This window comes from Podarcis filfolensis (assembly GCF_964270895.1).
Source record: "Podarcis filfolensis genome assembly, chromosome: 11".
Classification (NCBI taxonomy): domain Eukaryota; kingdom Metazoa; phylum Chordata; class Lepidosauria; order Squamata; family Lacertidae; genus Podarcis; species Podarcis filfolensis.
In genome coordinates this window covers 46,789,143-46,812,386 of record NC_139613.1, presented here as the reverse complement: position 1 = coordinate 46,812,386, position 23,244 = coordinate 46,789,143, and the positions used below count along the sequence as shown (strand labels likewise).

The 23,244-nt window shown below is 41.4% G+C and overlaps 1 long non-coding RNA gene across 1 annotated transcript; it reads left to right on the top strand.

Moving 5' to 3' along the window:
- Positions 1 to 4,125: 4,125 nt before the first annotated feature.
- LOC310745139 lies at positions 4,126 to 18,675 on the top strand. The gene is made up of 3 exons (XR_014539976.1): positions 4,126 to 4,306; positions 11,122 to 11,297; positions 18,520 to 18,675. It is a non-coding gene; the product is annotated as an uncharacterized lncRNA (long non-coding RNA).
- Positions 18,676 to 23,244: the final 4,569 nt, after the last annotated feature.

Below are 23,244 nucleotides of genomic sequence, written 5' to 3'. Positions count from 1 at the left end.
GCAGTGCTCATCTTGCTTTATTGGCTGAGGGAGCCGGCGTACAGCTTCCGGGTCATGTGGCCAGCATGACTAAGCCGCTTCTGGTGAACCAGAAACGCTCTTTACCTTCCTGCCAAAGTGGTACCTATTTATCTACTTGCACTTTGATGTGCTTTTGAACTGCTAGGTTGGCAGGAGCAGGGACCGAGCAATGGGAGCTCACCCCTTCACGGGAATTCGAACCGCCAACCTTCTGATCAGCAAGCCCTAGGCTCTGTGGTTTAACCCACAGAGCCACCCGCGTCCCCTTACTGCAGTTAGGCATGGGAATTTTCTGACAATCTCAACATTAGGCTCATGTGTACAGATTATTATTTTTCTAATTGCCACCTCGTTCCTTTATCTCAACAACAAGCAAGATATGTCACATAGAGCATGCATTCAAATAATATTATACATGTGTATATTTATACATTTCAGGTATTCTAGAGCAGCCAGTGCACCAACAGATACATAGAAGAAAGATCCTCATTAATACTTAAAAAATTGTGCCGTAGAAATATAGTACTGATTCATACTTACGATACACACATTGTTTGCACAGAATTTTGCATAGAATTAGTGTCACACACATGCATACACACACACACACACACATATATCATAACCAGTTCACACATAAGTGGAAGATCAATGCAAGAGGTGGTCCAATGTGGGCAAAGCTCAATCAGGTTGGAACTTCAGTTTTCTAGTTATAAATCCATTTACAACAGATTCCTCCTCTCTCTTCAACTGAAGCTGTGTGTGAGAGGGAGTCCAGTGGTGCTTTCAGGACATGACTTTGGTGCAAAAGTCCAGATCTGATTTATCACATATTGAAGCAAGTGAAATGATACACAATAGCATCCAAAGACTGGGTGGAGAGAGGCATAACACTATTGAGTATGGAGTCTAAGTTGTCTCATGGTATGACTGAGAGTCCCATGGCAGACCTCCCTTGCCTATGAATCCGTGCTCTGATTTACCATCTTTCATAGCCAAAGGTCCTTTCCATATAATTTCAGTGTCTAGCTGCACGTGGGTGAATAGTCTCAGCAGGTGAAATAAAAAGCTAGATGGCAAATACAGAGTTTTCATAATCGTCGCTGAAGACATAGATCAGAATTGGCACATTCATTTTCATGGATATTCAGTGTTTCTCACAATGGCTGCGAAAGCAAATTTTACTCATGTCTTCAGGGCTCAATGCTATGTTATATGACTCTTGACTGTTTCCATAAAAATGAGTGTATAATGTAAAGTGCTATTTTTCATCTTGTTCTGTGTATGTTCATGTGGCAATGTTTGGGATTGCTAAGGTGTTTTTCTATTGCATATTCTGGAGCATGGCTATTTGTTTGTTTGTCATTTAATAAGCATGGCCATTTGTACATTTTTTTGCAGTCTGCAGTAACTTTGAATTTGACTTGGAGGGTCTGTGAGTCTAACACACAGGATCTGGCTACTTCACAATATCCTACTGTTCAAAATGCTTCTTTTTTGTACTTTTGTATTCGTGGTCACTAAAAATTCTTCTTAAGATGTTGGACCCAATATCTACTGGACAAATACAGTACTGATGTTATTTGCATTTCCAACTTCCCGAAATTTTAAGGCATTGCTTTCCAAATTAATTGTATCAAAAGCATCTCCAGTAAAGGAAAAGGATTTAAAATGTTTGCTCATCATTTCACCCTTCTGCTTTCATTTCACTTTTATATCTTATACACACACATACACAGAGAGAGAGTTACATGAAAAACAACTTTTTTTGTTAGACTTCAGATGTGGCCATATTTCTTTGTGACACTTATTTTTTAGGTTCCATTGATTTTAAAATAAATTTATCAGGACTCCCCACCCACCAATAACTTTTTTATTAATTTTCCACAAGCTTTTAAAGATATAAGAAGGCAGTCTTAACTTGTCACTGTGCTTCAGACAGCCCCATTACTGAAGGAGTGGTTCCATTCACACTTAAGAAACCCAGTGGCCTTTTAAGGGCTTCCTGGACAGCTCAGCTGATAGTGGGTGCTGATAGCACCAAGGTTGCAGGTTTGATCCCCAGATGGGACAGCTGTGTATTCCTGGGCTAGATCAGGCATGTCATAATAATAATAATAATAATTAATAATAATAATAATAATAATTTATTTGTTTCCCGCCCATCTGGCTGGGTCTCCCCAGCCACCCTGGGCGGCTTCCAACAAAGATTAAAAATACATTAAAATGTCACACATTAAAAACTTCCCTGAACAGGGCTGCCTTCAGATGTCTTCTAAATGTTAGGTAGTTGTTTATCTCTTTGACATCTGATGGGAGGACGTTCCACAGGAAGGGCACCACTACCGAGAAGGCCCTCTGCCTGGTTCCCTGTAACTTTGCTTCTTGCAATGAGGGAACTGCCAGAAGGCCCTTGACGCTGGACCTCACCATCCGGGCAGAACGATGGGGGTAGAGACCGATAGATCACTGTACATCTGTGGTAGATCACTGGCTCCCCCCAAAGAACCTCTACAACTTTGGCTACCCTTAAAAAAGCTAACTTTTTTTGTCCTGCACTCCCCCAAAATGGGGCTTTCTCCCTAAAAAAGCTCAACAAAAAGCTCAAGAACTTTGACCTGAACTCCAAAGAAGGAGGTAGATAACTGCCAGTTTTTAACTCTGTAAGTAGATCGCAGTCTCTTGGGAGTTGGCCACCCCTGGGCTAGATGATCTTCAAGGGTCCCTTCCAATTCCATTATCACACTTGTTCTCTCCTCTTCTTCTGCTCCTATGATATTGATGTTATTGGGGCCTGAAACAGATTTTGTTCCTCTTTTATTCCTGCTCCGTCTCTTCCTTTAAACCAAAGGTAGGGAACCTGTAGCAGTGGCGTAGCATGGGGGTGCAGGGGGGGCCGGCGGCACCGGGCGCAACATCTGGGGGTTAGGGTTAGGGGGCGCAAATCCACGGGTTAGGGGGCGCAAATTACTTGCCTTGCCCCGGGTGCTGACAACCCACACTACGCCACTGACCTGTAGTCTTCCATGTGTTTCTGGACTGCAGTTCCACCATCCATGAACATGGGCCTTTCTGGCTAGGGCTAATAGGAGTTGAGATGCAACAATAGCTGTAGGGTCATGAGCACCTCATTCCTGCTTTAAAGCTTTTCAGAAGCTTTTTCTACCAAGCTCTTCCTGAACCACTATAGTCTCCCATGATCATATCAACTTCCTCCCACTTCTATTGCTTTATGAGTGCTCCATCTTTCTTTGCCTACTTGTGAAACTGAAGATAATGATCTCACATGCAGTTTGGATGTGACCCTATGGAAAGGCAGAAGAAGGTGGTTAGGTTCTGTAGCAAAAGCAGGTGGCAAAGGAAAAGATCAAACATGGAGGGCTAGATTCAAGGAACAATTCCTGCTAGGTGGAAGCCCTTGCAAGGACTTCAGCCACGCAACAGGGCTTTCCCCACTCTCTTCCCCTCGCATTCCCCCAAATTGGCTTGGTGGAGTCAGACGAACCCCCAGAACCACAACTGGGGAGAGGGGGAGAGGAAATCATTTCATCAGAAAGCAGAAATGTTTGCACTGACAGCAATATCCTTAGTGCTATGCTGAATTCCTTCCAAAGACTCATACCTAGGCTTCTTGAAGAATGGGTTGTCTCCTGTTGCCTTGGCCAAGTGTGTACTGGTAAGGAATGTACTGCTCCTCAAATGATTTTGTTCTGCAAAGGTTTATTGAGAAGAAAACCCTACCAGTGTTGAAATGCCTATAACATAAAATAAACAACACTCAATGACTGGACAGTTACCTGTCTCACACATGAAGTATGAGAGCAATTATACGCTGAGTGTGTGAGGTCCCTTGAGCAGGGCATGGCTGGGTCTCTATTTCAAGAATGCAGAAGTTGGCATCTGATCAGAAACCAGTTAAGCAACAAATAGAATTCCTGTTGACCTCCACCGCAGAAGGGTCAAACCAGTGGAAATCACGAGTTTTATAGAGACAGATTTGTTGTCCCGAAATTACAAAGCATGTGACAGGACAAGGAGGTGGAAAGATAGCTGAGTAGGATGGTCCTTTGATTTCTTCCTTTGTCTGTTCTCGGTATCAAATGATTAAAAGATAGGGAGTGCAATTTCAAAGTCTGAACACCAAGTTCTCAGGAAAGTCAATATATTTTCTTGCTGCAGGCTGTTCCAGAGAAAAGCATGAGGAAAGGAAATGAGAAACGGCTGATTGGCTGACATTGAAAGCTCAAGCCTTTGCTCTCTGCTAGCCTGCCCTGGATTCCAAAAGGTAAATAATGTTTTTTTAAAAACTGGAGGTGGGGGGAATTGACTTCAGCCAGCTGCTCTGCATCACAATATAGAGGTTGTCTGTGACAGATTTTGTTGGAGTTTACAATTATTTTAACAAAAGGACAGAAACATGTATATTTATATTGTTTCCACTGGTGCAGAGAATGGACTTTCATTTCCTTTACAAAGAAAGTCAATTGAGCATGACACTAATATATTGTTCCAAGGAAAGTTAACTCAACTAAACAGGAGACTTGGTAGGAAATTTAAAATGAGAAGCAATTTCTGTTATCACTTTTAATGAATGCCATTAAGTGATAACCAAAAAAGAAAGAGATAAAAAAGATTGCTAAGAAAACATTCCTTCTATTCCTCTAAATTATCATGACACCACAATCTGCAGCTATAAAGTTAATTTCCTCAATAATTACATTCTGTTTAAGAATGTGAGTGCTTAAAAGACCCAGAAATGGACAAATGGTCTTCTTATAACTATTGCTGAAAACTCAACTATCTTTGCCATTTCCTCCGTTTTACTGTCCATTAAAAAAAAAAAAGCATAATCAAAGGATCTATAAAAGCATCATGAAAAAAAAATATGCCAAGTATATCAGAGCTTCAGCCAAATATCAATGGACAGTATTCTACTTGGAAACCCAAATTCAGTTAGCTGGAAGGCATAATTGATTTGCACACACACTCATTCATGCACACACTCCATCACAACTGTGTTTCCCCTAGCCTGACAAACAGCTGTGTGATGGTCTGTGGGGAGCGTGATTAATATGTTGATGATGGTGCATGGAGGGTGACCCTCTTCGGCTCCATCATCCCCATTACAATTGTGATATGTCAGGTAGGGAGCTGAGTAGATCGCCTTCTCAGTGTACTCTGAGAGATCACAAAGCAGAAGCTGGAAACAGCTGGGCCAGTACTGGCTAGGTTACAACTGCCAACACAGAGCACAACAGATAGAGCAGGGACTGTTCGACTGTTTCTCTAGATTCCAAAGTTTCAATTGTGCCTTAGAGGCCTAGTGCAGAACTGGCCTCTTAGGGCAAGTCTGATTACAAACGTATATCAGCTTTCCTTAGGCAAAGGAAGTAATCCCCATGTTTATTGAGCAGAATGAGGCTTCTAAGAAGTGGGAACTAGGGGTGGGTGCCTGTGGTCCTCCAGATTTTATTGGTCTACAGCTGCCAACATCGCTGGCCATTGGCCATGCCGGCTTGCAGTGGCGTAGCGTGGGTTGTCAGCACCCGGGGCAAGGCAAGTAATTTACGCCCCCTAACCCGTGGATTTGCGCCCCCTAACCCGTGGATTTGCGCCCCCTAACCCATTGATTTGCCCTAACCCCAGATGTTGCGCCCGGTGCGGTCCGCCCCCCCTGCACCCCCCACGCTACGCCACTGCCGGCTTGGGCTGATGGAAGTCAGAGTCCAACAAGGACATTTTAACCATTCGGGAAAAGAAAGAACCACCTGCCTTTTATGACTGTTGGTATTCTGCATTTTGTTATTGTGGGATTTTGAGGTGTTTGCTCATTTTGTAATTTTATGGGATGTATTTCCACCTTGTGATCACATAGTCAAGAACAAGCTATACCTGTGTTAAATAAGTATGGAAACCACTGAATCCCCACTCCTGATATACATGCTCTGTCTCCACTCAGATATAATCTAATTAAGCCCCAGGGCATCTCTACAGAACTGGCTTTTCAGACTCCTAAAGAAGTCAAGGACGTGCTACAGAAAGCGCTTTGAAACCCACTCTAAAGACAACACAGTAAATGTTCTGCCATCATCCATAAAGCAATGTATTCAGTCAATTCCAGTGAATTTCCTCCATGGGTTAGAAATACTCTATTCTAATTAGAGATGCTGTCCCGCAACCTGGCCATGCTAGCTGGGGCTCTTGGGGGTTTCATTCCAAAACCTCTGATGAACACCAGGTTGGGGAAAGTTGGTCTATTTCGATGCATTGTATAATCATCTCACTAACGACTTAAGCTCTTCATTCCTGCGATAAAAAAATGAAAGCCTTTATAACAAGAAAGTGTCAGTAGAAGACAGGCAGGTCTGCTTCTGCTGAACTCAGGCACAGAAGAATAAATAATGGGTCGTATAGCAGATGATGGGTCCTTGGCCAGGTGAAGGGTCCCAGGACTGTAGCAGAAGAGCTGAGAGTGGGGTGGGAGAGAGCAGGCCACAGAAACTGAGTATAAAGCGTATACGGAACATAAAGTGAATTGCTTAATGACACAGAAAATCCTGTCTAATTATCTTCCAGGAAACCTTAATACACTAATGATAAGGGCCAGACTCAGCACCATCTTTTACATGCTGGCCTACTACTGATTCATTGTCTTGAGATTATCAAGCACAGATCATTTGAATATGATTCCTATTCTCTCTCAAATTGAGGTTTTCTATGTGCATAGTACATCTGTTTCATACCAAATTGGTTCTGTGCATAGTGGTTTGGACAGTCGAGGTATTCCTTCCAAGCTAAGCGCTTTGGATTTGTATCCAAAAGTTTGCAAGCTGCTCACAATGCACATGGGGGCTGTCTGTTGCATTCTGTCTGCCAAACTCAAATGAATGCTTATCAGCTTATATGTGGCATTAAGCAGAGTTTTCTCTGGGAAAAGGCTGATTATTCACTTATCTATTTATCTGTTTGAAATCTCAGCCAATCAATATATAAATAGCAAGATCTGCTGCCTTTTAGATTTTGGTCACTATCCATTTCCTATTCAAGTCGACAGCAGCATGATATTTTAATGTATTTTATTTATTCGTTGTTTTGATTCATTAACTACTATCATGCCTCTCTATGACAAAATATTAGAACAAAATTGACATAATGTGATCCATTTTGCCGATCCCAGAAACAAGTTGGGCCACACCATTCTGAAATAATTGAAGTTTCAGGACAATTTTGAAGAGGCAGCAATGGGATACAGTGGAACACAACCTAGGACTAGATCTGATTTTTCCAGAAAAGTGTGCAGTTGGAAAATCAGAAAGAATTGGTAAAAGGCTCTCCAAGCCACTGCTATCACTTGCACATTCATAGGCAGGGATGGGTCCAAGAATACCCAGAAGGTTGACATTGGTTTCTTCAGTAGATGTGTACCCTAGCTAAAACCACTTTCAAAATGTAGTAAAAGAAAAAAACGGTGAAGGACCTCTGGACGGTTAAGTCCAGTCAAAGGCGACTATGGGGTTGCGGTGCTCATTTCACTTACAGGTCAAGGAAGCCGGTGTTTGTCCACACTTTCCAGGTCATGTGGCCAGCATGACTAAACCGTTTCTGGCATAACGGGACACTGTGATGGAAACCAGAGCACACGGAAACACCGTTGACCTTCCTGCCACAGCTGTACCTATTTATCTACTTGCACTGGCGTGCTTTCGAACTGCTAGGTTGGAGAAGCTGGGACAGAGCAATGGGAGCTCACTCTGTTGCAGGGATTCGAACTACCAACCTTCCGATTGGCAAGCCCAAGAGGCTCAGGGGTTTAGACCACAGCACCACTCGGGTCCCTATTCTCAAAATGTACCACCACCACACAACATCGCTTCCATCACCCTCATGAATTCACAGAACTTCTAAGTTTAGAATCTCCTCTGCATCCCCAGAAGATGGGAATGAGAAATAGCATATGAATGGCCTTAAAAAATGACCCTGGACTGTAACTTTTCTCTTTTATTTGAAGGTGTAAGTACTGATGGGCAAACTCCCTTGACTCAATTCAGAATAAGCTCAGTACATGCAAGCTTTTATTTGGATATAGCTTTGATGCTCTCCCTGAGTTCTACCTAGGTTTGTAATGTTGCTGCATCAGCATATATATATCCCCATGAGCATTGCAGTTCTGCCACACATGAAAAGAAAGCAGTTGTAGTTCATCTCCATTTGCCCTGCACCTCTCACACCAACCATAACAGAGAGCCAATGAACTGCTGCCCCTAAGCATATAGGGTTTTGGATCTGGGTGGAGAACAACCGGGGGGGGGGGGGAATGTTTCCAAAGAAGAAAAAATCAAGAGAATTAATCCAAAGAAGATACTCGCCAGATATAAGGCTACATGGTTAGATGGTCTGGCAATGTCATTTTTAGCATTCCATGATAATTCAAAGACATGGTAGCATATTTAATGCACATCTGGTTTGGCCCACACCTTGTTGGCTGAATTGCCCACCCCACGTTGGACCACTGCTAGCCACTCGGTATGTTATTTAGAAATAGGTTAGCTCTGTTATCTCAGCCACCACCCTAACAATTTCTGTTGAAGCCACCCAACGCTGACCTTGAGGCAGGGCATTTACACAGTCCATCTCTATTTTTCATTCACGTTCCCAGGAAAGCTTTATGAGCATGCAGTTCAATGGCACTTTGCTGAGTGAGCTTCTAATTCTATTAAGTGCCCCTCATGGACTGCTCGTATTGACTCATTAATAAAACCATATCATAACTGAATGTGTAGCAACAACAACCGTCGGCAAAGCATCTTCTTCTATTCCTCCAAATGTCATCAAAACCCTTGTTAGGAAACAAACTCATTTTCAGGCTCAACAGCTATTTACAGTGTTTCAAGTACTGATGATAGCTTGTCTGGCTGGTTTAAAAGAGTTCCTGATATAACAGAACCTGACACTGTTTACTTCAGCCTATTATGCCTGCTGCATTCTCTGAATGCTTCAGTGGAACAGAAAAATCGAAAGAGGGCTATTCTTTGTAATGCCAGCTGCTTTTTTTTTGTTTTTAAGGAAATCAATTGTTGCTAAAGCTCAAAATGTTCTCAGCAGATCCAGAGTGACCTACTGCTTTTGATGCCGACGATAAAAGAATGTTACCTGCATTTTTGCAGTTGCAAAACATCTTAAAGAACGCTGAAAATCCTAGGCTGGTTTCATTTTAGCTTGTATTCCGTCTGGTATCCGCTAGTACTGACGCTGTCACTAAATGGAACAAGTTCCATGGGCAAATATGTGGCATGGAGGAGGGGAGAGGCAAAACAAAAGATTTCTTTGTGTGTGTGCAACATATTGCTTCATTATAAATTGGCAGGGCCCTTTTATGACTGAAATAATTAGTTGTGTTTAGTATTTATAGCTGGTTATCATGATGCTTTCTGTACTGCTAATTAATTTTATGGCCAGCATGCTTCAAATGCAATTAGTTAGGTATGGCAATGATCATAATATTTTACATATTCAGGGCAACATTTTGCCCATGTACTGTGAAACTTGCTGGTAAACTGCATGTCAGATTCACTTAACGTCTTATTCTTACCGTGAATGCTCGCATAGAGCAGTGTGCAGACTAACAATGTAATCTAGGTGATTGCAGTTGTTGACTATTTTAAATGATAAAACGGATCCAGAAAGCAGGCCCTGAGAGCAAGCGTCATAGTGCCCATATATATTTTTTTAAACTGCAGGGCAATACCTGCATATCTCTGGGCTGCAAACATGATATCTATTCTGTATTATATGGAACAATGTAGGATATTTATCAAACAGTTGATAAATACTTGCATTTTACCATGGACATCACACACAAATATATGTAACGAAAACTCAGTACCATTTTACTATGATTATGCTTTGTAAAAGAAAAGAAAAGAAGATTTGAGAGTGGGCGAATTTGAGTAGAGAAGCAGTCAGGAACACTCTTCCCTTCTTGTTGTTTCTCTGTCCCATCATGGATATGGTCCTGTTTTCTCTGTCTGCTTTGAAGGTGGATAACTTCCTGGTAAGAAAGATTGAGGTTGAACCTCTCTACAGGATTTCTGTCATGGTGGCATGTCCAGTGGTTTAAGGGGCTGACTTGTTCTGTAAGTGACCCCATTGTTCAGCCCGGACACTGAGGTCCAGCTCTGAGGGTCTTCTGCCATTCTCTCACTGTGAAAAGTGAAGTTACAGGAAACCAGGCAGAGGGCCTTCTCAGTAGTGGCGCCTGGCCTGTGGAACGCCCTCCCATCAGATGTCAAGGAAATAAACAAGTGTCTGACTTTTAGAAGACATCTGAAGGCAGCTCTGTTTAGGGAAGTTTTTAATGTTTGATGTTTTATCGCATTTTTAATATTTTGTTGGAAGCTGCCTAAAGTGCTGGGGAAACCCAGCCAGATGGGCGGGATATAAATTCTTCCTCTTCTTCTTCTTCTCCTCCTCCTCCTCCTCCTCCTCCTCCTCCTCCTCCTCCTCCTCCTCCTCCTCCTCCTTCTTTCCAGTTGCTGCAGGCACCTTTTGCTAGTTGCTGGTCTCCCTTGTAATTCTGACGCTCCTCCTTTACATTCCACCTATTGCTTTCCGACTCTATGGGAGACTTTGTTGTGTCAGGCAGAAGTGGCTAGCCAGGTGGGGTGGAACTGTTATGATAGCTTCCTTGCAGGTTGGTTGCTAATGCTTACCAAGAGGGAGAAGTGAAGGTGGCGGGGAGGCTGGTGCGGTGCAAACATGCCAGCAGGAGCACAGGATTGGCTCGGCTGCTGCTCTGTTTGTACCGCATCAACCTCTCTGTCACCTTGTCCCTCCCCCTCTGATGCAGATATTAATATTGTGCAGTTTGAAGTGACTGGAAGCATAAGAATTGGCTCCTTTTGGGAAGAAATCATTGTGCAGGCCCATAAGAATATTATTCAAACTTTGACTTACAGAACTTTTGTTAAAAAACAGAACACAAGCATTAAAGATACATCCCAAAATACAATGTCTTGTGCTGTTCAGCACAGTCTCTGCATCTTAGAAAATATGAAATAATCCAAACAGACCTCTAAGCAAAGATATCTCTCTCTTTAACAGCATCCATTTTCCTGGAGCTATTTTCCTCACGAGCTTCATTTACATCTTCACTCCATGGAGTTTGGGAGACAAAAGGCTAAAGGTAGCTCCCTTTCAAAATGGAAATTTGCAACTCAATGCCTCCATTGCATGATCAAAGGTTCACTCTAAGCACAGAGTCGAAAAACAATCAACAGGTAAGCATTAACTAGTTACAACTCAGAGAGAGCTCTTGCTTGTAATATGGTCTCATGGAAAATCCCCATGTTAAACCATTTCTCCAGTGCACATTTAGCTATTATCCATTTTTAAACCTTCATTAATACACAGAAACTTTCCATTTCTGTGTCAATTAAATCTATTATACTTAACACCCTCTTCCTCCTAGTAAGCAACAACCAGGCAGATCCTTCCCACCTGACAAGTGGCTTCTCGTGACAAAGTAGCCACTGATCCAAGCCTCGCACATGTGTTATGGCCACTTCAAATTACTCTGCGCACTTCATGAACATTAGATTTGTGTGTTTTGACATTAGTACGTATATTTACTTTCTTAACACTGCTTGAAGAATATGCCTTGTTCAGTATCATTTTGGTGACTTGGTATCCGGTGGTTCAATATTTTGGTAGTTCCAGGAATGTGCAGGATTAGCCCCGCTCCTGAACGACATCATCTGCATCAACTGTGCTTTCATTCCCACACTGGAAACTTTTGCACAATGAACCAGCTCCCTCAACCAATTGTGAGTCAAGTTATGTTGCAATGCAGAGCATGATGTCATTTGAGGGAATAGCAAACTCTGCACCTTTGTGTCTTCTGCAGTGAACACCTGAAGAGGACTCTAATCAGCTCCAGTTGTGTCACCAAAAACAGTATCTGTGTGAATGAAAGATTTAGCAAATCTTCACACACATCGACTGATTGACTGACCACTGAGGAAATGGTACCAAATCCCAACAAGAATTTGGGATTTCCATGACATTCCAAGAATTTGGTATATCCCTTCTAACTCTACAATTCTATGATAAAAAATGTGGCAGGCGAGTGGAAATCTGGCAAAAGTGGTTCGAGTTGCAATTAACACAGATCACCTTGTTGTTCTGTTGTCCTTCATGATGTGTTTCCCGATCAAAATTTCCACTTATCACTTGTGTGCGTTGATTACAAGACATTTCTAGCCTTGCCTAACAATACAAAGAACGGAATAGTAGGAAGCCTTAAGGTAGGAAACTCTATCACCCCCGGCAATTACTGTGTCTTACTGGTAACTTGCAGCCTTATCCTGCAAAATGCCATCACTGGAACAAAGCCTGTCAGAGACCAGACTGAATACATTAAAAAGCTTTGATTAACATGTCCCTAGGGTGTGTGCTGAGGAAACTTTCCCTCCCTTTTTTACACCAAAAGGCAGCCTATTGCAAGCGCTTCTCTGAATTCCTCTCCAGAAATACTCTTGTGTTTTAATCCAGATCACTGTTTAAATTTTAAAAAGGGAAAGGAAGACGCAATGACTTTGCGTGACCTAAATATGAGCCACTTTTGATTCATTGTGCGATTTATCAACTGCATGCAGATTGAGTGTTCAGAGAAGCAACAATTAACCTTACTGCGTGTTAGCTAATATTAATTATATATCTCCAGCGCTTTCCTGTACAAGTGTTCAGGTGCCCCAAGAAAAGAGGTCATTCTTAATGTGCTCGTTTTGGCAGATGAGAAGCTTTGTAATTGCCCTCTTCTTGAAAACAAATTTGTTTGTGTTTGGCAAGCATAACATTGGCTGTATTGGCTTTCCTTAGCGGTTGCTGACACTGATGTGAAAATATATATTGCAGTCCTTTTAAGTAGAAAACACAAAAGCTTCCTCTCACCAGGCCAGGCTTCAGATTTCAAAAGGGCAAGAAGTTGTCCTGAACTCACCCAATTATTTTTCCGTCAAACGCTGGGGAAAATAACATGTATCTATTGTGCCTGAGATTATCCTCTTCTCTCTCCCCCCCCCTTTCCCTTTACGTTAGCCCTCTAAGACAAAATACTGAACTGTCTGGTATCAGGGCCAGCAGGGAATACATTAGAAACACAAAATGGATTTCCTTATGCTCCATTAAAGTAGGTATTTAGAAATACCTGCAGGTATCAAGAGGCACTTACTAGAAGTCAGGTTATTGTGTTGTGCAATAATTTTCCATAAAAAAAAGAAAGGGGAGCTACGGAACGGATGTGCATGTGGGAAATGGAATTGTCATTCCTTTGAATCCACAGCGATGCTCACTTATCATTTTTTATTATTTGATACATGTTACTAACAAATGGCCTTGCCTGCAGGACAGATTGCCATCACTGAGAGCTGCATTACATATTACATATTTGCATACAAGGCTCTCTTCCGCAAAGCTGGGAAAGGGCCCTGCAAAGGGGGAAAGCACACGTCATCTTATAAGCAGATGACAGATTTGTGCTTATTTTGCTATGAAGACTGGAGCTAGACTGAAGCCACTTGCACCCAAAAGCTTCCTGACCAGATTACTTGTGTTATATTTTATATGTGATGAATGACACTTTTTGCTTGAGCAGAGATGACCACTGTGCCCTTTCTCAGCTGGTCCTGGGGAAAATCTACTGGTTTTCCCAGTAGCGATGTATGGAAGTGAGAGCTGGACCATAAAGAAGGCTGATCACCGAAGAATTGATGCTTTTGAATAATGGTGCTGGAGGAGACTCTTGAGAGCCCCATGGACTGCAAGAAGATCAAACCTCTCCATTCTTAAGGAAATCAGCCCTGAGCGCTCACTGGAAGGACAGATCCTGATACTGAGGCTCCAATACTTTGGCCACCTCATGAGAAGAGAAGACTCCCTGGAAAAGACCCTGATGTTGGGAAAGACTGAGGGCACAAGGAGAAGGGGACGACAGAGGAAGAGATGGTTGGACAGTGTTCTCGAAGCTACCAGCATGAGTTTGACCAAACTGCGGGAGGCCGTGGAAGACAGGAGTGCCTGGCGTGCTCTGGTCCATGGGGTTATGAAGAGTCGGACACAACTAAATGACTAAACAACAACAACAAACCACCACCAATAGAGGACCAATGCCACTGGTGTTTTATGACTGTGAGAAAAAGGTTACATATGTGATACCTGAGTGTGAAAGGGAAACAGCGATTTGTCCTGTTTTTGCCTAATGCTACAGGATCCCTTATTGACTTTGCAGAATGACCACCCATGTGCAGTTGACAAAAGGCTTTCCTATGCAGGGCAATTCGGGTTACAAACACTCTTTCATTGCCTCTATTACCTGCTTTCAGCAGGTGTAATGCTTTATTGCCTGATCTCACTCTATTCTTTAGAAGTCTGGCTGTGTGTAAGCCTTTTTTTGTTTCAACCCAGATGCCAGTTTCCATTGAAGTATTATTTTTTTAAACATACGCACACACACATACCACCACCACCACCACCAAGCTATCTGCAGTACAGCTGATAGAGAAGGGAGCTCATCTTTGTAGTTTTGAAAAGATTGTCTTAAAGGCAGAGGGATTTGTCAAAAGCTTTAATGACCCCACTTAGATCTTTAAGACAGTTCACGGTGTAGTTGTTTTTCTTTCAATGGTTCCTTCAGAAAGGCATTCAGAGCAAAGGCAGTAGAGAAAAAGGCGAAAAGTACACGAGAGACAATGTGGGTTGAAATATATACATCTGCTCAATTATAATTAAAACAAAAACAATCGAGGAGCTGTCCTTTGTTGAAGCACTGTTGGCCAAGCATCTGGGCTTTGCATTTATACATAATTAAGCTTTAGACAGCTGCAGGTTTTTGCAGTGCAACAGGGCACGGGCTATCATAATACATGGCAAGATGCATATCAATTGGGCTGCTTATAAATTCACACGGAGCGTTTGATTAGAAAAGAGAATGGCATAAAAAATGATTTATCATGTCAGTGAATATTTCTACAGGATTGATGGAGAACAATGAAAACAATCTTCTTTCTTGCTAAAGATTTTTGACATAACACCAGGAGTGCATTTTTATTTTAAGCCCAGAATGTGTTTGTGTGAATAAAAAAAACGAACCCATAAAACATTGAAAAACTTCTAGTCAATGTGGTAAAAACTGAACTAGCACAAATTGACTGCCTCCTACCGCAAGCAGCTGCTAAAATATATTGATTGGGCATAACACCACATGTGGATTGTTGGGTTGAGATTACTAAGGATTCAACAAAGATGAAAATATATCACCAGTGCTATTTTTTAGGGCTTGATTTTTTGCCCAGCACTCCCTTATTGGATTCTTTTGTCTGTTACAAATAATGATTGGCAGGAAAGCCAATGTCACGGGAAGCTCAGAGGAAACATTGTCCAGGAAGCTAGACAAAAACTTTATTGTCTATAATAGGAGCAGAACAGTAACAAGAAACTGTGGACTAAATCCAGTGCCACCTATTGACTAAAATATATAATTACTCTGCACAAGGGAATGCCAACCACTAGCAACACTCTGTTAATAGCAGTTCCAGCTGCGATGATATGAAAATTTATTACTATGTTGTAAATACAGTGGTGCCCCGCAAGACGAATGCCTCGCAAGACGGAAAACTCGCTAGACGAAAGGGTTTTCTGTTTTTTGAGCTGCTTCGCAAGACGAATTTCCCTATGGGCTTGCTTCGCAAGACGAAAACGTCTTGCAAGTTTGTTTCCTTTTTCTTAACACCGTTAATACAGTTGCGACTTGACTTCGAGGAGCAACTCATAGAACGCAGTGTACATAGTAGCCTTTTTTGAGGTTTTTAAAGACTTTGGTGATTTTTGAAGCTTTTCCAAAACTTCTTTTGCAGCCATTTGGTAAGTTAAGCTTTTAAAACTTTTTTGGGGGGTTTTGGATTTTGGGTTGGGGTGTTTGGAATTCAAGGACTTGGTGTTGGGGAGGGATTTGCAAGAATCTGGAAGCTTGTGTGTTTTTTCTGCATTTTTATGATTTTTTGTGACCATTGGGGCACTCTGCTGTTTTTTAAAAAAAATTCTGGATTTGAATTTCTGTGTGCTGGGTGGCTGGGGGAACAGTTGGGGAGGGGTTTGCAAGAATCTGGAAGCTTGTTTTTTTCCCCTGCATTTTTATGATTTTCTGTGACCATTGGGCCACTCTGCTGTTTTTTAAAAAAAATTCTGGGTTTGAATTTTGAAATGCTCTTTACAGTATGTGTGACTTTAAAGAGCACTTAATAAACCCTTGTTGTACCAAATTTGGCTTTGTTTGGACTTTTTTTGACCATAGGAACGCATTAATTGATTTTCAATGCATTCCTATGGGATTTCGTGCTTCGCAAGACGAAAAATTCGCTAGACGAAAAAATTCGCGGAATGAATTAATTTCGTCTTGTGAGGCACCACTGTATCAGTTTGTCTTTTTAAAACATATATTTCCTCTTTAGCTGTATATAGGCATATATGTTAGATCCATCGGCAACTTGGAGATTTTCCTGCATACCTCATCACAATATTACAATTTGTACATAATTTAGTCCCCATAATCTGAGGAAAGTCTTTAATAAATGTTGCTGCACATGCTCCTGATTTTTGTATGAGATAAAATCATACCACACTATATAAATATCAAATATTTTAGCTATTTGGTAAGTCAATTTTTATGCCCTAGGTATTGGCCACAGCAGGTTTTATTTTTATTTTTATTTTTTATTTTTGTTTTCCTTTAGGGTAATTGGGCTTTCAAAACTGTGATATGCAGGCTCCTTGTATTCCCTTCTGGCTATATATTTTATATGATAATGCATACATATGAGGACACATTTTATATGCCATTCATACAATCCTGCTGCATAAAGGATGGAAATGTCTAACTTTCTGAATATATGTGCTGCTGTTTTTTAAAGCATGGGTAGTTCTTACAAGTTAGTTGTGGTCCTTGTGGCTATCTTTCATTTTCAGTATCATGAATTCATCATTACATGTAAAAGAAGACTGCCATGATTTTATCTTTGTTTTCCTATTTAGCTAACTTTCCTCCCTACTGCCATAGAGGATGATCTCTAATGAAAGGCAAGTAATTAAAAGGATAATCCATACAGCCACAGCAGCACTAGGGTGAAGTTCAGGTTAATTGTACTTGCAGACGTGATAATTAGTTTATCAATTTTGCTATGTTGGTCAAGCTTAATGTCCCAATCTTGGTTTCTTTTGTCGAAGATTTGCGAAAGTGGACAGTTGTCAGTGCAAAAAAATTAAGTCAGTTTGGTTGATATCCACAGCTTTCAAAAAATTCATTTTTTCATAATTTCTTGAATAAGCAAAACTTTTTCTTTAATTCCTCCTCCTTGTTAGCATTGTGCTTCCTATTTCATTAGCAACATTTGAGTGTTTGGAGTACATGTATTTGGAGTACATGGCTTCATTCCATGGGTAGGCAAACTAAGGCCCGGGGGCCGGATCCGGCCCAATCATCTTCTAAATCCAGCCTGTGGACGGTCCAGGAATCAGCGTGTTTTTACATGAGTAGAATGTGTCCTTTTATTTAAAATACATCTCTGGGGTATTTGGGGGGCTTGCCTGGTGTTTTTACATGAGTAGAATGTGTGCTTTTATTTCAAATGCATCTTTGGGTTATTTGTGCATAGGAATTTGTTCATTCGCCCCGAATATAGTCTGGCCCCCCACAAAGTCTGAGGGACAGTAGATCAGCCCCCTGCTGAAAAGTTTGCTGACCCCTGCTCTGTATTTCTGACTCTGAACCACTCTATAAAATAAAGCTTCATGTTCCTCCATTTATTACAATGAGGAATCTAAAAATAGCTATAAGTCCCCCCCTTTTTTTCTTCCTTTTGGCCAATGGGGATGAAATGAACAGGTATAGGTCTCCCTCCAGAGTGGAATAAGCCTGCCAAATTGCAGAGAAATATGTCCATGTGTGGCTTTTTGTGGGGGAAGTAAAGGGATTCACTTTCTTCCATAATTCCTGTGATGGGGCGGGAGTTGTCTCTTTCTTTAAAATCATTCAAGGCAGCTGATTTGGTGTGCATTCTTGGTTCTGTGTTTTTTTAAAAAACCTGTATTACTTTTGAAATAAACAGAAGTTATTTGTACACCAGAGAAAGATGCTGGAAAGCTGTTGCAGAGTTCAAAAGCTAACCACAGTTGACTTTGGCACTTGATTTGGGCAAATAGTTTGTTTAAACTATGGTTTCAGATCTGGAACTACTGTTTGATCCTGGCTTCTCAATAACTATAGTATTAACAAACCACAGTCTCCCCAGGTTTGAATATCATGCAGCACTGTGGTTAGTTTAAAATCAAAAGTGGGAGATACAAATCTTTATTTGCATGTAAAAGAGGAAGAGAGAATAGTGTGGAAAGCTGAAGGCAGATCTTACTTTCACAGAAGGAAGTTATGGGTTATCATTACAACTGTCACAGGTACATCCAGAAGTCAAGGAGGGATCCATGAAATTGAAGTAAACTCTCCCTGTTTGTGGGGGCAAATGCTTCAAGGGGTAGAAGAAGAAAATCAAAAAACCTCACAGGAAATGTAACAGCCATATTCTGAAGAGGCAACTCTCGCTCTTGATTTAATACACCAACAACTAAACTAATGATTCAAAGGGATGCTATTGCACTAAAGAATGTGAGAGAGATTGCAACCTAAATAAATACTGAGAATGTTGTGTGTGTGTTTTTGAGGGGGGTGTTTGTCCTTCATGACAATTGCCAATTCATTAGTCCTAATTTATGCAAGCTGCAAATAGAGATAACAAGTCAATCACTGTTTCCTTCACTATTTTTTTTTTTTTTTTGCTATGGAAATTGATTTGCAAGCCTCATCTCTTTTCACATCAGCCCCCTTGGGTATGTCACTACCGGGGTTTTTTTATTATTATCTGGAACTTGCTGGAACTCAGTTATGGCACCTCTCAGGTGGGCGCCATTGCCATTATAAGAGAGCAAGGGAGGCTTACATGGTGAGTTCCAGCACCTCTTTTCCTAGAAAAATAGAAGTGGTCACTACTAGTTCAAATGGGGCACTGCCAGGTATCTTGTCGAAGATCACTCAGCAAATCCTTAACTGGACTTGGGTTCAAATCTAGACCTCCAAGGTCCATCACTTTACTACGTTTGTCACCACCCTGCTTATATAAGCCTCATACCCTTTCTTGAGCAGTTATTCACATGAAAGTTTCGGCTTTGATTTACAGAATGATACAATGGGCAGGATTTATACCGGTGTCTACTCACAAGCTGAAATAGAGAAACCGAGCACCTGGGAGCAATCCTACATACCACATCTCTCTCGCTAGTATAAATGTGAATAAATCTGTCGATATGATGAGCGTCACAGCAGCGACTTAGGGAAGCTGTCCTTTGGGGAAAAAATACATGGAAAATGGTCTTCAGTGTCTTCTCGAGTTTAGCATTTCATATTCCCCATTTGCTCCTTTCAATTACATTTAAGTCTTCCATTTTGTTTCTTAAATATTTAACTCTAACTCTAAAAGATGGCAACATGTCCAGATCTTTAGTAATAGAATAGGATAAGGATTTGGATATATGAAATTGGATTTAGATGGCCTTGATTACTCATTTTGAAGGCAAGGCCCACTAAATGAGTGGTATCATTTCTACCACATTTCCTGCATTTAATTCAGCATGGAGTCAACATAGAGGGTTGGATCCGGACTTCGCCTTCTGCCCATGAAAGGCTTTTTAATCCAGGGGAGTGATTCTGCTGGTGAAGAAAAGGAGGTAACCTTTGTCAAGACCCTCTCCAACCACAGTCAGTAGTGTCCCATCCTGTAGGGTCCCCCCCCGAGGTGTCCAGAGTTGATTTCCAAGGGACTGCAGGGGGAAATAGCAAAAATCCATATTCTCCTTTGGCTGGTGGAAGCTCCCCTTGGGCAGAACCCTCTTCAGAGGGCCTTCTGGCGGTTCCCTCACTGCGAAAAGTGAAGCTACAGGGAACCAGGCAGAGGGCCTTCTTGGTAGTGGCACCCACCTTGATGGTAGCTGCCATCCCATCAGATGTCAAGGAGATAAGTAACAATATAGCCTTTAGAAAACATTTGAAGGCAGCCCTGTATAGGGAAGTCTTTTAACGTGAATGGTTTTATTATGTTTTTATATATGTTGGAAGCTGTCTAGAGTGGCTGCGGTAATGCAGTCAGATGGGTAGGATAGAAATAATAAAATTGTTTTTGTTAAGCCTGTGGTGGTGGTATAAAATATTTTGTTATAAACTGCCGTTCAGATAAAATCTCCATGGTGTCTAGCAGAATGTATTAAACAATAAACAGAGCTAGCATAGAATAATGAATGAATGAGCACCCTGACTGTAGAACAGAGGGAACTGTCTTATACTAGATCTGGTTGTATGTTCATCTAGCTCAGGGTTGTCTACTCGGGCTCACCTTGGCTCTCCAGAGGCTTGGGAAAAGGTCTCACTATCACCTGTCCCCTCTGCCTTTATCATCTGGAGATGCTCAGAACTGAACCTGAGGCTTTCTAGCAGCTCTGCAACATAACCACTCTGGTTTGGGATTAAACTCCATTGCTGCTTAAGGTGGTAAGTGAAAATAAAAACAAAACATTGTCTCTCAGCCGGCACAGTATAATGAACGCAAAAACTTGTCCTGCTAAGCTGAATGTTCTGTCTGTGGTGGCAAATTGGCTCCTGTGTGTTTGACAACGTAAACATGCATTACAGATTGTTATGCTTAAAGAGGAATCACACCATCATTTGCCCAGAGCGATTTTCAAGGAACAGAAACTTCAGAGAATGCATGCTCATAAGTGCAGGAAGTCGCAAATAGCAGCACCCAGCATTTATTCACAACACCCCCCTCCACGAAAAACCCCACCACACCCAACTCTTTGCAAGCTGAACTAATATAATGTTCATTAGGAGAGATGAAATGATGCACAGAAAGGCATTAGAAACTATCATACAGATAATACCAAGGTCGCTGGTTTTAATGGCATGATAATGTTTTCATAAAATGTAATCTGCTTTCCTCAGAAATCCAGAGGTAAATGTTCCCATCTCTCAGTTCTTGTTTTTGGAATGGAATCGTTTGAGAAAACTAATAAGCTGAAACAAATGTAGATTCTGATTCATAGCCAGGGCTCAGTCTATTTCATCTAGTACATAAATAGAGATTCCAGGGCACATACAGAGCATGGCATGCAAAGTTGAATTAAAGCTAAGCTTGGTCCCATCTACAATAAAAGGTAAAAGGTAAAGGACCCCTGACAGTTAAGTCCAGTCGCAGATGACTCTGGGGTTGCGGCGCTCATCTCGCTTTACAGGCCAAGGGAGCCAGCGTTTGTCTGCAGACAGTTTTTCCGGGTCATGTGGCCAGCATGACTAAGCCGCTTCTGGCGCAACGGAACATCGAAACCAGAGCAGCGCATGGAAATGCCGTTTACCTTCTCGCCGGAGGGGTACCTATTTATCTACTTGGATTTTTTTGGTGTGCTTTCGAACTGCTAGGTTGGCAGGAGCAGGGACAGAGAAATGGGAGCTCACTCCGTCGCAGGGATTTGAACCGCCGACCACTGCGCTACCCGTGTCCCTATCTATATTTTAAACATAAACAAACCCAAACCAGTTGTTGTTGTCGTTTTTCTTCCCAGAGAGGAAGCACATAATTTAGAAAGGCCAGAAAAAGCATGGAGAGGATAAGAAATCATCAATCCTCCTCACAGGAGAAAATAATAAAAGTTTAGATTCCACTGAATATCGGTGAAAATGATTTGTAATGGGCCTCAGGGCCAAAATGAGCACTGCATATACCCTCACAGCCTGAACAGCAGACTGTTTATATAAAAGAAATCAATACTATTATTAAAAAAGCAGCTGGTTGCAATAAAGGCAGTAAGAGATTGTAAGTCTAACTTTAGGAAGCAAAGTTTGGCTTGCAATGTAAAAAAAATGAAAAATACTACAAAAGCTCAAATAGTTGGATTTTACAAATGTTCATGGTTCTGGTTTTTGCTGAGAGTCAACTTGTTAAACATTGTTAAAACAGAGTACCCTCATCAGTAAAATATTTAACCCCTTTCAGATGATTAACCAAGAAGCAAGAGATTAACCTAAAAATCCTGCACTATTGGCATTATTATTGCAATTAGACCTGCTCATGTCAGAATTCCATTTTCTATTACATTTTTTTTAAAATCAAAGTTAGTGAGATTAGTGTAAAAGAAATGCCCAAATTGAAGGTCATTACTCCAATTAGACTTATACACATCAATATTTTTTATGATTTGATCCAAAATGGCTACTTTTTTTAATGCTACAGCTGAAAGCTTAGTGTCAGCTCAAGGCCACATGTCATCGAATAGCTACAATGCTATAATATGCATCTGCTTGCTCAGCTCATTTATATTCCAGTTGCTATTTTTAGAAATGCAAATTCGTGTCCTACAGCATCCATTCATGGTGAGTTCCGGCACCTCTTTTTCTAGAAAAATAGCACTGGAGGCATGTAGTGACTGGACATCAAGTGTTTTCTGTTAGAATGCCCTGGGTGCAAGCTTTGGAATTAAATTTTAACTTTGAATTAACTTTGCCAGAAAATTTTGCTTAACAAGACTTACATATGAGTAAACATTGTAGGCACATAGAGATGGACATTGCTGGATGATTCACTATGTGAACCTTAGAATTCTGTTTCCAGTCATTGTGGAAAAGTGTGCCCTCAGCAGCACTAGAACGATCTTGGGTTGGAAGTAACCAGTGTTGCTTTTCTAGAAAAAGAGGTGCCAGAACTCACTATGAATGCCTTCCTTCTTCTCATGGAATGAGAATGGCACCACCTGAGAGGTGGTGGAACTCACATGAGAAGTACAGTGGTTTTTCCTTCTTTTGTTTGTATTTCTACCCCAAGTACCAGAAATAGTACCTCGGGTTAAGAACTTTGCTTCAGGATGAGAACAGAAATTGAGCAGTAGAGGTGCAGCGGCAGCAGGAGTCCCCATTAGCTAAAGTGGTGCTTCAGGTTAAGAACAGTTTCAGGTTAAGAATGGACCTCTGGAACGAATTAAGTACTTAACCCGAGGTACCACTGTACTGAGTTCTGGCAAGTTCCAGCCAAAAAAAGCCCTGGAAGTAGTCAACATCAGAGTGTCTTTATTTTGGTTGGAGGA